Raw genomic sequence first — 12931 nt, 5'->3', positions numbered from 1 at the left:
ACTAGCTGGCTATGAAAGGTGGAGAAGCTGACAAGAGAGAAGGTGGAGAACCTGAACCTTCGCTAATGGACCATGCAACTGTGCAAAAGAACTCAATGTGGAGGCCACCACCCAGATTAAGAGAAGAAATCCATGACATTATTTAGCACAACCGACCGATCAAGAGTTTGAGCCTTAGGCAATACGTAAGGAAGAGGAGAAGATAACAATCGAGTGATGCATGCGGGGCAAGACAAGGAACTGGTAACATTGGCTATAGAGGAAAGAAGTTATGGACCCATTGCGAAGACAAAAAGCTTATTGCAAACTAGAAGTAGAGCAAGCATCATTAAAAGTGGGAAACTAGAGTTCAAGGGTAGGACGATAAAGGAGGTCGCATGGAATGCGAACTTGGAGAGAAGTAGCTACGAAGAAACTAGGTGGAATCTAGGTGACCATGCCATCACCGAGCAATCCAACTAGCCATTAAGACAAGGCATTGAGCAAGTAAGCATCTAAGATGAAGAGAGGTAAGAGGTCCGAGCAGGAAGGTAGCACAACTAAGGGCATCACCTGAAGAACTCACAAGATCTTTAAGGAGGGAGGCATGAGAAACAATATTGGTTGAGAGAGATGATAAGCACAAACATAAATAGAACTAGTCGTTCAAAGAAAATTGTGAGTTTGCAAGAAAACGTTCGACCACCACCAATTGTTCATGAATGTAAGATAGTTAAGGTACACGTGAAGGGTGGTAGGTATGGTTTGGGTTGGGTTAAGGGAGGTGGGTAGTTTGGTTTTAAGGGTTGGATGTAAATAGGGAATGTTTAGGAGGGGAGGGGGGAAGAGTTTGGGGTTTAGTTAGGGGAAAGCTCATGAATCAATAGTTAAGGGAAGTTAATTAGAAAGGAGGTGGAAGAGGGGGATCGGAACCAAATAATTAGGTGGGGAGCAATGCAATATATAAGGGGGGAAAAGAGAAAAAACTTAGGGTGGGAGTAAAGAAATAAAAAAGGGGAGGTGGTTTTAAATGGGGGTTTAGCAATTTAGGTCTTTGAATATAATTATTAGTGTACATAATTGTATGTATAAATATCTATATGTGTCAATATTACTTAATAAGTGAAAATATATATGTATACATGTAAAATTTCAATTTAGAAAGTGTAGCCTAATCAAAGAACAAGATGATTTTTAAAAAAAAGCACAGTAATTAAAAAGAAGAAAAAAAAAGGCAAGGGGTTTTATACATAAGGTGGGACTTAATAACTAGGGATTAATTAAAATGAAAAAATTAGTGATAAGGGTAAAATTAACTAGGGATCAATTAGGGCAAAGAAAAAAGCTCCCACATTCTAAATGCATACTTAAAGTTCTAAAGAGGGAGAAAAAAATGTTTAGGTTAGGTAAATTAGGAGAAAAAACAGGGAGGTTAAATAAAAATTAAACAAAGGGGATCAATTAAAGTGTAAGAAAAAAAAGTGGGATTTAAATAATAAATTGAGGGAGGAGCAATTAATATTTTTCTTAAAAAAAACACCTTAAAATAGGGACCAAACAAAGAAGTAGAAAAATAGGGAAAAGGGGGTGGGTAGAGGTGGGTAGCAACTAATTTTTAGGGGAAGAGGGGAGGAGGAAGGTGGGGTTTTTTGTGTATGTGACACTAAATGTGAAAGTGTCAGAAAGAGGAAATTGTCTGTGTGTGTGTGTTTAATCCTAACTATCATTTCCAATACAAATACTTCATTCAACTGTGCTACTCATATCACAACCTCAGTCCATGGTACAAGTACATATCATACCAAGCTAGTTCAGGTATGTGCAGCTTCAACCTATCAATATTTTTGAATTTGTTTTTTACCATGAGCATATTTCATTCCGAATCATAAGTGTCATAATCCCTTTCTAAACATCCTACTAATCACATGGCATCATTTCATGTGTTTAAGAGGTGGGGACCTTGTGGGAACAAGGACACATGTCCTTCTTCCATGTTTTTGAATCCCTAAAAAAGGGGAACCCATTCTGGCTACCAGGGTCTAGAGGCCATGGTCCAAGATGGGAGAAAAAGTGGCTGGTGTAGGATGGGAGTAATGATGACAAAAATATTCCCATCCTAAACCCATGCTAGCCCCATCCATGTGCTAAGGCCTTAAGCTATCATTAGGCTCAAATTTAGATTGATTGAAAGTAAGTACCTCTTTCAACGACCCCCCTCCCTCTCCATGATGCAACCAGCACACAATTAGATACACAATTAGATACCAGTCCTGACACTCAAGCAACCTGAATTTAGATACTTGGCACTTGATTTGGTAGCCCAACTAGATGGCATGCATTGGATGCATGATTATTTGGAGATTCCCACCAAGGTTCAAATTTAGATTGATCGAAGGCAACTTCCTCTTTCCAGTGAAACCCCCCCCCTCAAACACACACCCTGCTAGATACTTGGCACTTTGGTAAACCAACTTGTTGGCATGCATTGGATGAATGAATATTTGGTAATTCCCACCAAGGTAGCATTAGGCTCAAATTTGTATTGATTGAAGCCCCCCCCCCCAAATATGGTACCGCCCAGCTGGTTGGCATGCAAGATTATTTGGAGATACCCACCAAGCTAGTTAGGCTCAAATTTAGATTGATTGAAGGTAACTTCCTCTTTCCAATGACCCCCCCCCCCCCCCACTTTGGTAGCCCAGCTGGCTTGCAAGCATGATCATTTGGAGATTCCCACCAAGTTAACAATAGGCCCGAATTTAGATTGCAATATTCAAGGCAACTTCCTCTTTCTAGGGATGCCCCCCCTCCTAATTTGGTAGCCCAAAAGGCTGGTTGGCATGCATTGGATGCATGATTATTTAGAGATTCCCATCAATATAGCTAGCATAGGCTCGAATTTAGATTGATTGAAGGCAACTTTCTCTTTCCAATGACCACCCCCCCAATGATGACAACTAGCTGCAAATTAATTACCAGTAACCAACACTCAAACAACCCAAATTTAGATACTTAGCACTTAATTTGGTAGCCCAGCTGGTTGGCATGCATTGGATGCATGATTCCCACCAAGCTACCATTAGGCTTGAACTTAGATTGATTGATGGCAACTTCCTCTTTCTAGTGACCCCCCCCCTCCCCTGGTACTTGGCATTTTGGTAGCCAAGCTAGCTAGCATGCATTGGATGCATGATTATTTGGATATTCCCACCAATCTAGCATTAGGCTCAAATTTAGATTCATTGAAGGCAACTTCCTCTTTCTATCACACCCCCGCCCCCCAAACCTAACATTAGGCTCAAACTTAAATTGATTGATGGCACTTTCCTCTTCCAGACCCCCCCTACACCCAAATACTTGGCACTTTGGTAGCTAAACTGGCTGGCATGCCAATATTAGATGCATGATTATTTGGAGATACCCATCACCCTAGCATTAGGCTCAAATTTTGATTGATTGAAGGCAATTAGCTTCCTCTTTCCAGCACCCCACCCCCCCTGATACTTGGCACTTTGGTAGCCCTACTGGCTGCCATGCATGGATGCATGATTATTTCAAGATTCCCACCAAGCTAGCATTAGGCTCAAATTTTGATTGATTGAAGGCAATTAACTTCCTCTTTCCAGCACCCCACCCCCCCTGATACTTGGCACTTTGGTAGCCCTACTGGCTGCCATGCATGGATGCATGATTATTTCAAGATTCCCACCAAGCTAGCATTAGGCTTGATTTTAGATAGATTGAAGGAAACTTCTCTTTCCAATGACCCTCTACCCCAGATACTTGGCACTTTGGGAGCCCAGTTGGCTAGCATGCATTGGATGCATGATTCTTTAAATATTCCCACCAAGCTAGCATTATGATCAAACTTAGATTTATTGAAGGCAGCTAGCTTCCTCTTTCTAGCATTAGGCTCAAATTTTGATTGATTGAATGAAACTTCCTCTTTTGACCCCCCCCCCCCCGGCGTGGCCCCCCACGTAATTACTTGGCACTTTGGTAGCCTAGTTGGCTCGCATGCATTGAATGCATGATTATTTAGGGATTCCCACTGAGCTATCATTAGGCTCGAATTTAGATTAATTCAAGGCAATTTCCTCTTTTCAGAATTAGGCTCAAGTTTTGATTGATTGAAGGCAACTTCCTCTTTTGATCACCCCCCCCCCCCCCCGCATGACTATTTAGAGTTTCTCACAAAGCTAGCATTAGGCTCCAACTTAGATTGATTGAAGGTAGCTTCCACTTTATAGCATTAGGCTCAAATTTCAATTGATTGAAGGCAATTTCCTCTTTTCAACACCCTCGCTCCGCATGATTATTTAAAGATTCCCACCAAGCTAGCATTGGGCTCGAACTTCCTATGTCCATGGAGCATTAGGCTCAAATTTGGATTGATTGAAGGCAACTTCCTCTTTCAAGCCCCCCCCCTCAGCATGATTATTTAGATATTCCCACCAAGCTAGCATTAGGCTCAAACTTAAATTGACTGAAGGCAACTTCCTCTTTCCAGCATTAGGCTCAAATTTTGATCGATCGAAGGCACCTTCCTCTTTTGAGCCCCCCTCCCCCCCCCCCCCCCCCTGCATGATCAAATTTTAGAGATTCCCACCAAGCTAGCATTAGGCTTGAGATTGAAGCCAACTTCCTCTATCCAACATTAGGATCAAATTTTGAAAGATTGAAGCAACTTCCTCTTTTGAACCCTCCCCCCAACCGAATGATTATTTAGAGATTTCCACCAAGCAAGCATTAAAGAGCTTGGTTGAAGGCAACTTGCTCTTTCTAGCATTAGGCTCAAATTTTGATTGGTTGAAGGCAACTTCCTCTTTTGACCACCCCCCCAATATAATTTAGAGATTCCCATCAAAGCTAGTTAGGCTCGAACTTAGATTGATTGAAGGCAACTTCCTCTTTGTAGCATTAGGCTCAATTTTTTATTGATTGAATTCAACTTCCTCTTTTGAGCACACCCCCCCCCCCCTTTTAGGCTCAACTTTTGATTGATTGAAGGCAACTTTCTCTTTTGGTCAACCCCCCCTAACCCGCATGATTATTTAAAGATTCCCACCAAACTAGCATTAGGCTCAAACTTAGATTGATTGAAGGCAGCTTTCACTTTCCAACTATAGGCTCAAATTTCAATCGATTCAAGGCAACTTCCTCTTTTTAGCCCCCCCCCCCCCCTCATGATTATTTTAGAGATTCCCACCAAGCTAGCATTAGGCTCGAACTTAGATTGATTGAAGGAAACTTCCTCTTTCTAGCATTAGGTTGAAATATCAATTGATTGAAGGCAACTTCCTCTTTTGAGCACCCCCCTCCCCCCCAAGATTCCCACCAAGTTAGCATTAGGCTCCAACTTAGATTGATTGAAGGCAACTTCTTATTTCCAGCATTAGCCTCTAATTTTGATTCATTGAAGGCAACTTCCTCTTTTGAGCACCCCCCGCATGATTATTTAGAGATTCCCACCAAGCTAGCATTAGGCTCAAACTTAGATTTATTGAAGGCAACTTCCTCTATCCAACATTAGGCTCAAATTTTGATTGATTGAAGGCAACTTCCTGTTTTGAGCACCCCCCCCACATGAGTACTTGGAGATCTCCACCAAGCTAGCATTAGGCTTGAACTTAGATTGATTAAAGGCAACTTCCTCTTTCTAACATTAGGCTCAAATTCCAATTGATTGAATGCAACTTCTTCTTTTGACACCCCCCCACCGCATGATTATTTAGAGATTCCCACCAAGCTACCATTAGGCTCAAACATAGATTGATTGAAGGCAACATCCTCTATCCAGCATTAGGCTCAAATTTTGATTGATTGAAGTTAAATTTCCTCTTTTGAGCACCCCCCCCCCCCCCCCCCACATGGTTATTTAGAGATTCCCACCAAGCTAGTATTAGGTGCGAGCTTAGATTGATTGAAGGTGACTTCCTCTGTCCAACATTAGGCTCAAAGTCCAATTGATTGAAGGCAACTTCCTCTTTTGAGCACCCCCCCTCCTATAGGGTTATTTAGAGATTCCCACCAAGCTAGCATTAGGCTCAAACTTAGATTGATTGAAGGTAGTTAACTTTCTCTGTCCAGCATTAGGCTCCAATTCCGATTAATTGAAGGCAACTTCCTCTTTTGAGCACCCGCATTAGGCTCAAATTTAGATTGATTGAAGGCAACCTCCTCTTTCCAGCATTAGGCTCAAATTTTGATTAATTGAAGGCAACTTCCTCTTTTGAGACTCCCCCCCTTCCTACTATGAAGCTAGCGAGCATTAGGCTTGAACTTAGATTGATTGAAGGCAACTTCCTCTTTCTAGTATTAGACTCAAATTTTGATTGATGGAAGGGCACTTCCTGTGTTGAGAAACCCCCCCACATGATTATTTAGAGATTCCTACAAATATAGCTAGCATTAGGCTCGAACTTAGATTGATTGAAGGCAAACTTCCTATTTCCAAAATTAGACTCAAATTTTGATTCATTGAAGGCAACTTCCTCTTTTGAGTACCCCCACCCCCGCATGATTATTTAGAGATTCCCACCAAGCTAGTATTAGGATCAAAATTAGATTGATTGAAGCAACTTCCTCTTTCCAGCATTAGGCTCAAATTTCGATTGATTGAAGGCAACTTCCTCTTTTGAGCAAGTCCCCCCCCAAGCATTAGGCTCAAATTTAGATTGATTGAAGGCAACTTCCTATTTTTTAGAGATTCCTACCAAGCTAGCATTAGACTCGAACTTAGATTGATTGAAAAGAAACTTTCTCTTTCCAATAATAGGCTCAAATTTTTCTTTTTTAAAGGCTAATTCCTCGTTTGAGTATGCCCCCCCCTCCCTGCATGTTTATTTAGAGATTCCTAGCAAGCTAGCATTAGGCTCGAACTTAGATTGATTGCATTAAATAAGTCGCCATTTGGACATTATATATGTATATTATATAAAGGTATATTTATATCTATCTCTGTTCATCAATATTTCATATTGACTTACATATTCCTTGAAATAATTTGGAAATTTGTGCTTCCCACCAAAAATGACTTGAGCCTATATATTTTGACCCCTCCCACCTTTTGTCCGCTCGTCGCTCGGGGGTTTTTGTGCTCGTTGCTCGGGGATTTTTGCTCAAAAAATGGAACCCCCCCTCCATCCCCGCATGATTATTTTGATTGATTGAACGTGATTATTTCCTCCTTTGAGAACCCCCCCCCCCCCTCCATCCCCGCATGATTATTTAGATATTTCCATCAAGCTAGCATTAGGCTCGAATTTGGATTGTTTGAAGGCAACTTCCTTTTCTAGCATTAGGCTTAAATTTTGATTGATTGAAGGGAACTTCCTCTTTTGGGCCCCCCCCATTGAAGACAACTTCCTCTTTCTAGCATTAGCCTTGAATTTCGATTAATTGAAGGCAACTTTTTCTTTTGAGCACACCTCCCCCTTAACTCCGCCCCCCCTACATGATTATTTAGAGATTCCCACCAAGCAAGCATTAGGCTTGAACTTAGATTGATTGAAGGTGACTTCCTCTTTCTAGATAGCATTAGGCTCAAATTTTGATTTATTGAAGGCAACTTCCTCTTTTGAGCACCCCCCCCCCCCCAATCCCTGCATGATTATTTAGAGATTCCCACCAAGCTAGGATTAGGCTCGAATTTAAATTGATTGAAGGCAACTTCCTCTTTCCAGCATTAGGCTCAAATTTCAATTGATTAAAGGCAACTTCCTCTTTTGAACCCCCCCCCCACCCATTTCCTACCAAGCTAGGATTAGGCTCAAACTTAGATTGATTGAAGGAAACTTCCCCTTTCCATCCAACATTAGGCTCAAATTTTGATTGATGGAAGGAAGGGCACTTCTTCTTTTGAGAAACCCACCCCACAAGATTATTTAAAGATTCCTGCCAAGCTAGCTAGCATTTGGCTCAAACTTAGATTGATGCAAACTTCCTCTTTCCAGCATTAGGCTCAAATTTCAATTGATTGAAGGCAACTTCCTCTTTTGAGCACCCCCCCTCCATCCCTGCATGATTATTTAGATATTCCCACCAAGCTAGCATTAGGCTCGAATTTAGATTGATTGAAGGCAACTTCCTCTTTCTAGCATTAGGCTCAAATTTCGATTGATTGAAGGCAACTTCCTCTTTTGACCCCCCCCTAACTTTCCAGCATTAGCCTTGAATTTTGATTAATTGAAGGCAACTTCCTCTTTTGAGGACACACCTCCCCCTCAACTCCGCCCCCCCTGCATCATTATTTAGAGATTTCCCACTAAGCTAGCATTAGGCTCGAACTTAGATTGATTGAAGGTGACTTCCTCTTTCTAGCATTAGGCTCAAATTTCGATTGATTGAAGGCAAAGTTCCTCTTTCCAACATGATTATTTAGAGTTTTCCACCAAGCTAGCATTAGGCTTGAACTTAGATTGATTGAAGGAAACTTTCTCTTTCCAACATTAGGCTCAAATTTCGATTGATTGAAAGGCAACTTCCTCTTTTGAGCACCCCCCCCCCCCCCCCACCATCCCCGCATGATTATTTAGAGATTCCCACCAAGCTAGCATTAGGCTCAAATTTAGATTGATAGAAGGCAACTTCCTCTTTCCAACATTAGGCTCAAATTTCGATTGATTGAAGGCAACTTCCTCTTTTACTTAGATTGATTGAAGGAAAAAGGGGGGGGGGTCAAAAGAGGAAGTTGCCTTCAATCAATTGAATTTTGAGTTGCTCTTTTGGACCCCCCCCCCCTTTCCAGCCATCATTAGGCTCAAATTTTGATGGATGGAAGGACAATTTGAAGCTCTTTTGAGAAACCCCCTCGCATGATTATTTAGAGATTCCTACCAAGCTAGCTAGCATTAGGCTCAAACTTAGATTGATTGAAGGCAAACTTCCTCTTTCTAGCATTAGGCTCAAATTTTCAATTGATTGACGAAAATTCCTTTTGAGATTCCTACCAAGCTAGCTAGCATTAGGCTCGAACTTAGATTGATTGAAGGCAAACTTCCTCTTTCCAGCATTAGGCTCAAATTTTCAATTGATTGAAGGCAAACTTCCTTTTTTGAGCACCCCCCCACATGATTATTTTAGAGATTCCCACCAAGCTAGCATTAGGCTTGAAGTTAGATTGATTGAAGGTAGGCAGTTAACGTCCTCTTTCCAGCATTAGGCTCAAACTTAGATTGATTGAAGGCAACTTCCTCTTTAGAGATTCCCACCAAGCTAGCATTAGGCTCGAATTTAGATTGATTGAAGGCAACTCCTCTCTCCAGCATTAGGCTCAAATGTCGATTGATTGAAGGCAACTTTTTGTTTTGAACCCCCCCCCCCCCCACATGAAGCAATTTCCTCTTTCCAGCATATGATTAAAATTTAGAGATTCTCACCAAGCCTGCTAGCTAATTAGGCTTGAACTTAGATTGATTGAAGGCAACTTTCTCTTTCTAGCATTAGGCTCAAATTTTGGTTGATTGAAAGGCCATTTCCTCTTTTGAGCACCCCCCCCCCCTCAAATCTCCAAGCTAGCATTAGGCTCGAAGTTAAGATTGATTGAAGGTGCCTAGGCAACTTCCTCTTTCCATCATTAGGCTCAAAAACTTAGATTGATTGAAGGCAAGCTCTTTAGAGACTCCCACCAAGCTAGCATTAGGCTCGAATTTAGCAATAATGACTGTAGGCAACTTCCTCTCTCCAACATTATTAGGCTCAAATGTCGATTGATATTAAAGGCAACTTTCTGTTTTGAGCGTCCCCCATTTCCCCCCCCCCAAACATAAAGGCAACTTCCTCTTTCCAGCATGATTATTTACAAATTCTCAACAAACTGATTGATTGAAGGCAACTTCCTCTTTCTAGCATTAGGCTAAAACCTAGATTGATTGAAGGCAACTTTATCTTTAGAGATTCCCACCAAGCTAGCATTAGGCTCGAATTTGGCAATATTGATTGAAGGCTATTTAGAGATTCTCACCAAACTGATTGATTGAAGGCAACTTCCTCTTTCCAACATTAGGTTCAAACCTAGCTAGATTGATTGAAGACAACTTCCTCTTTAGAGATTCCCACCAAGCTAGCATTACTAGGCTCGAATTTGGCAATATTGATTGAAGGCAATTTAACTTCCTCTCTCCAACATTATTAGGCTCGTATTTAGATTGATTGAAGGCAACTTTCTCCTTCTTGCATTAGGCTCAAATTTCGCTCGATTAAAGGCAACTTCCTCTTTTAAGCGCCCCCCCTCCCCCTCGCACCAAGCGCTATTAGGTTCTCGAACTAAATTAGGCAACCTTCTCTTCCCAACATTAGGCTTATCAAACCTAGCTAGATTGATTGAAGACAACTTCCTCTTCAGAGATTCCCACCAAGCTAGCATTAGGCTCGAATTTGGCAATATTGATTTAAGGCAATTAACTTCCTCTCTCAAACATTATTAGGCTCGTATTTAGGTTGATTGAAGGCAACTCTCTTTCTTGCATTAGGCTCAAATTTCGCTTGATTAAAGACAACTTCCTCTTTTGAGTGCCCCCCCTCCCCCCCGCACCAAGAGTTATTAGGCTCTCAAACTTTAAGGCAACTTTCTAGCCAACATTAACGCAACCTTCTCTTTCCAACATTAATGGCTTGATCAAACCTAGCTAGATTGATTGAAGACAACTTCCTCTTTAGAGATTCCCACCAAGCTAGCATTAGGCTCGAATTTGGCAATATTGATTTAAGGCAATTAACTTCCTCTCTCCAACATTATTAGGCTCGTATTTAGATTGATTGAAGGCAACTCTCTTTCTTGCATTAGGCTCAAATTTCGCTTGATTAAAGACAACTTCCTCTTTTGAGTGCCCCCCCTCGCCCCCGCACCAAGCGTTATTAGGCTCTCGAACTTTAAGGCAACTTTCTAGCCAACATTAGGCTCAAATTTCGCTTGATTAAAGACAACTTCCTCTTTTGAGCGCCCCCCCTCCCCGCCGTACCAAGCGCTATTAGGCTCTCGAACTTTAAGGAAACTTTCTAGCCAACATTAGGCTCAAATTTTGATTCATGGGACACTTCGAAGCTCTTTTGAGAATCCGCCAAATTTTGATTCATTGGACATTAGGCTCTCAAACTTTAAGGCAACTTTCTAGCCAACATTAAGGCAACCTTCTCTTTCCAACATTACGCTTGATCAAACCTAGCTAGATTGATTGAAGACAACTTCCTCTTCAGAGATTCCCACCAAGCTAGCATTAGGCTCGAATTTGGCAATATTGATTTAAGGCAATTAACTTCCTCTCTCCAACATTATTAGGCTCGTATTTAGATTGATTGAAGGCAACTCTTTTTCTTACATTAGGCTCAAGTTTCGCTTGATTAAAGACAACTTCCTCGTTTGAGTGCCCCCCTCCCCCCCGCACCAAGCGTTATTAGGCTCTCGAACTTTAAGGCAACTTTCTAGCCAACATTAGGCTCAAATTTTGCTTGATTAAAGACAACTTCCTCTTTTGAGCGCCCCCCCTCCCCGCCGTACCAAGCGCTATTAGGCTCTCGAACTTTAAGGCAAACTTTCTAGCCAACATTAGGCTCAAATTTTGATTCATGGGACACTTCGAAGCTCTTTTGAGAATCCACCCCCGCAATTAACTTCCTCTCTCCAATATTATTAGGCTCGTATTTAGATTGATTGAAGGCAACTCTCTTTCTTGCATTAGGCTCAAATTTCGCTTGATTAAAGACAACTTCCTCTTTTGAGTGCCCCCCCTCCCCCCCGCACCAAGCGTTATTAGGCTCTCGAACTTTAAGGCAACTTTCTCGCCAACATTAGGCTCAAATTTCGCTTGATTAAAGACAACTTCCTCTTTGAGCGCCCCCCCTCCCCGTCGTACCAAGCGCTATTAGGCTCTCGAACTTTAAGGCAACTTTCTAGCCAACATTAGGCTCAAATTTTGATTCATGGGACACTTCGAAGCTCTTTTGAGAATCCTCTTCAGAGATTCCCACCAAGCTAGCATTAGGCTCGAATTTGGCAATATTGATTTAAGGCAATTAACTTCCTCTCTCCAACATTATTAGGCTCGTATTTAGATTGATTGAAGGCAACTCTCTTTCTTGTATTAGGCTCAAATTTCGCTTGATTAAAGACAACTTCCTCTTTTGAGTTCCCCCCCTCCCCCCCGCACCAAGCGTTATTAGGCTCTCAAACTTTAAGGCAACTTTCTAGCCAACATTAGGCTCAAATTTCGCTTGATTAAAGACAACTTCCTCTTTTGAGCACCCCCCCTCCCCGCCGTACCAAGCGCTATTAGGCTCTCGAACTTTAAGGCAAACTTTCTAGCCAACATTAGGCTCAAATTTTGATTCATGGGACATGTCGAAGCTCTTTTGAGAATCCACCCCTGCAATTAACTTCCTCTCTCCAATATTATTAGGCTCGTATTTAGATTGATTGAAGGCAACTCTCTTTCTTGCATTAGGCTCAAATTTCGCTTGATTAAAGACAACTTCCTCTTTTGAGTGCCCCCCCTCCCCCCTGCACCAAGCGTTATTAGGCTCTCGAACTTTAAGGCAACTTTCTAGCCAACATTAGGCTCAAATTTCGTTTGATTAAAGACAACTTCCTCTTTTGAGCCCCCCCCCCCCCCGCCGTACCAAGCGCTATTAGGCTCTCGAACTTTAAGGCAACTTTCTAGCCAACATTAGGCTCAAATTTTGATTCATGGGACACTTGGAAGCTCTTTTGAGAATCCTCTTCAGAGATTCCCACCAAGCTAGCATTAGGCTCGAATTTGGCAATATTGATTTAAGGCAATTAACTTCCTCTCTCCAACATTATTAGGCTCGTATTTAGATTGATTGAAGGCAGCTCTCTTTCTTGCATTAGGCTCAAATTTCACTTAATTAAAGACAACTTCCTCTTTTGAGCACCCCCCCTCCCCGCCGTACCAAGCGCTATTAGGCTCTCGAACTTTAAGGCAACTTTCTAGCC

This window comes from Dipteris shenzhenensis, chromosome 23 (genome assembly GCF_047967505.1).
Source record: "Dipteris shenzhenensis isolate YYH24624 ecotype China chromosome 23, Dip_SZ_1.0, whole genome shotgun sequence".
Classification (NCBI taxonomy): domain Eukaryota; kingdom Viridiplantae; phylum Streptophyta; class Polypodiopsida; order Gleicheniales; family Dipteridaceae; genus Dipteris; species Dipteris shenzhenensis.
Note: the sequence above shows the minus strand (reverse complement) of the source record.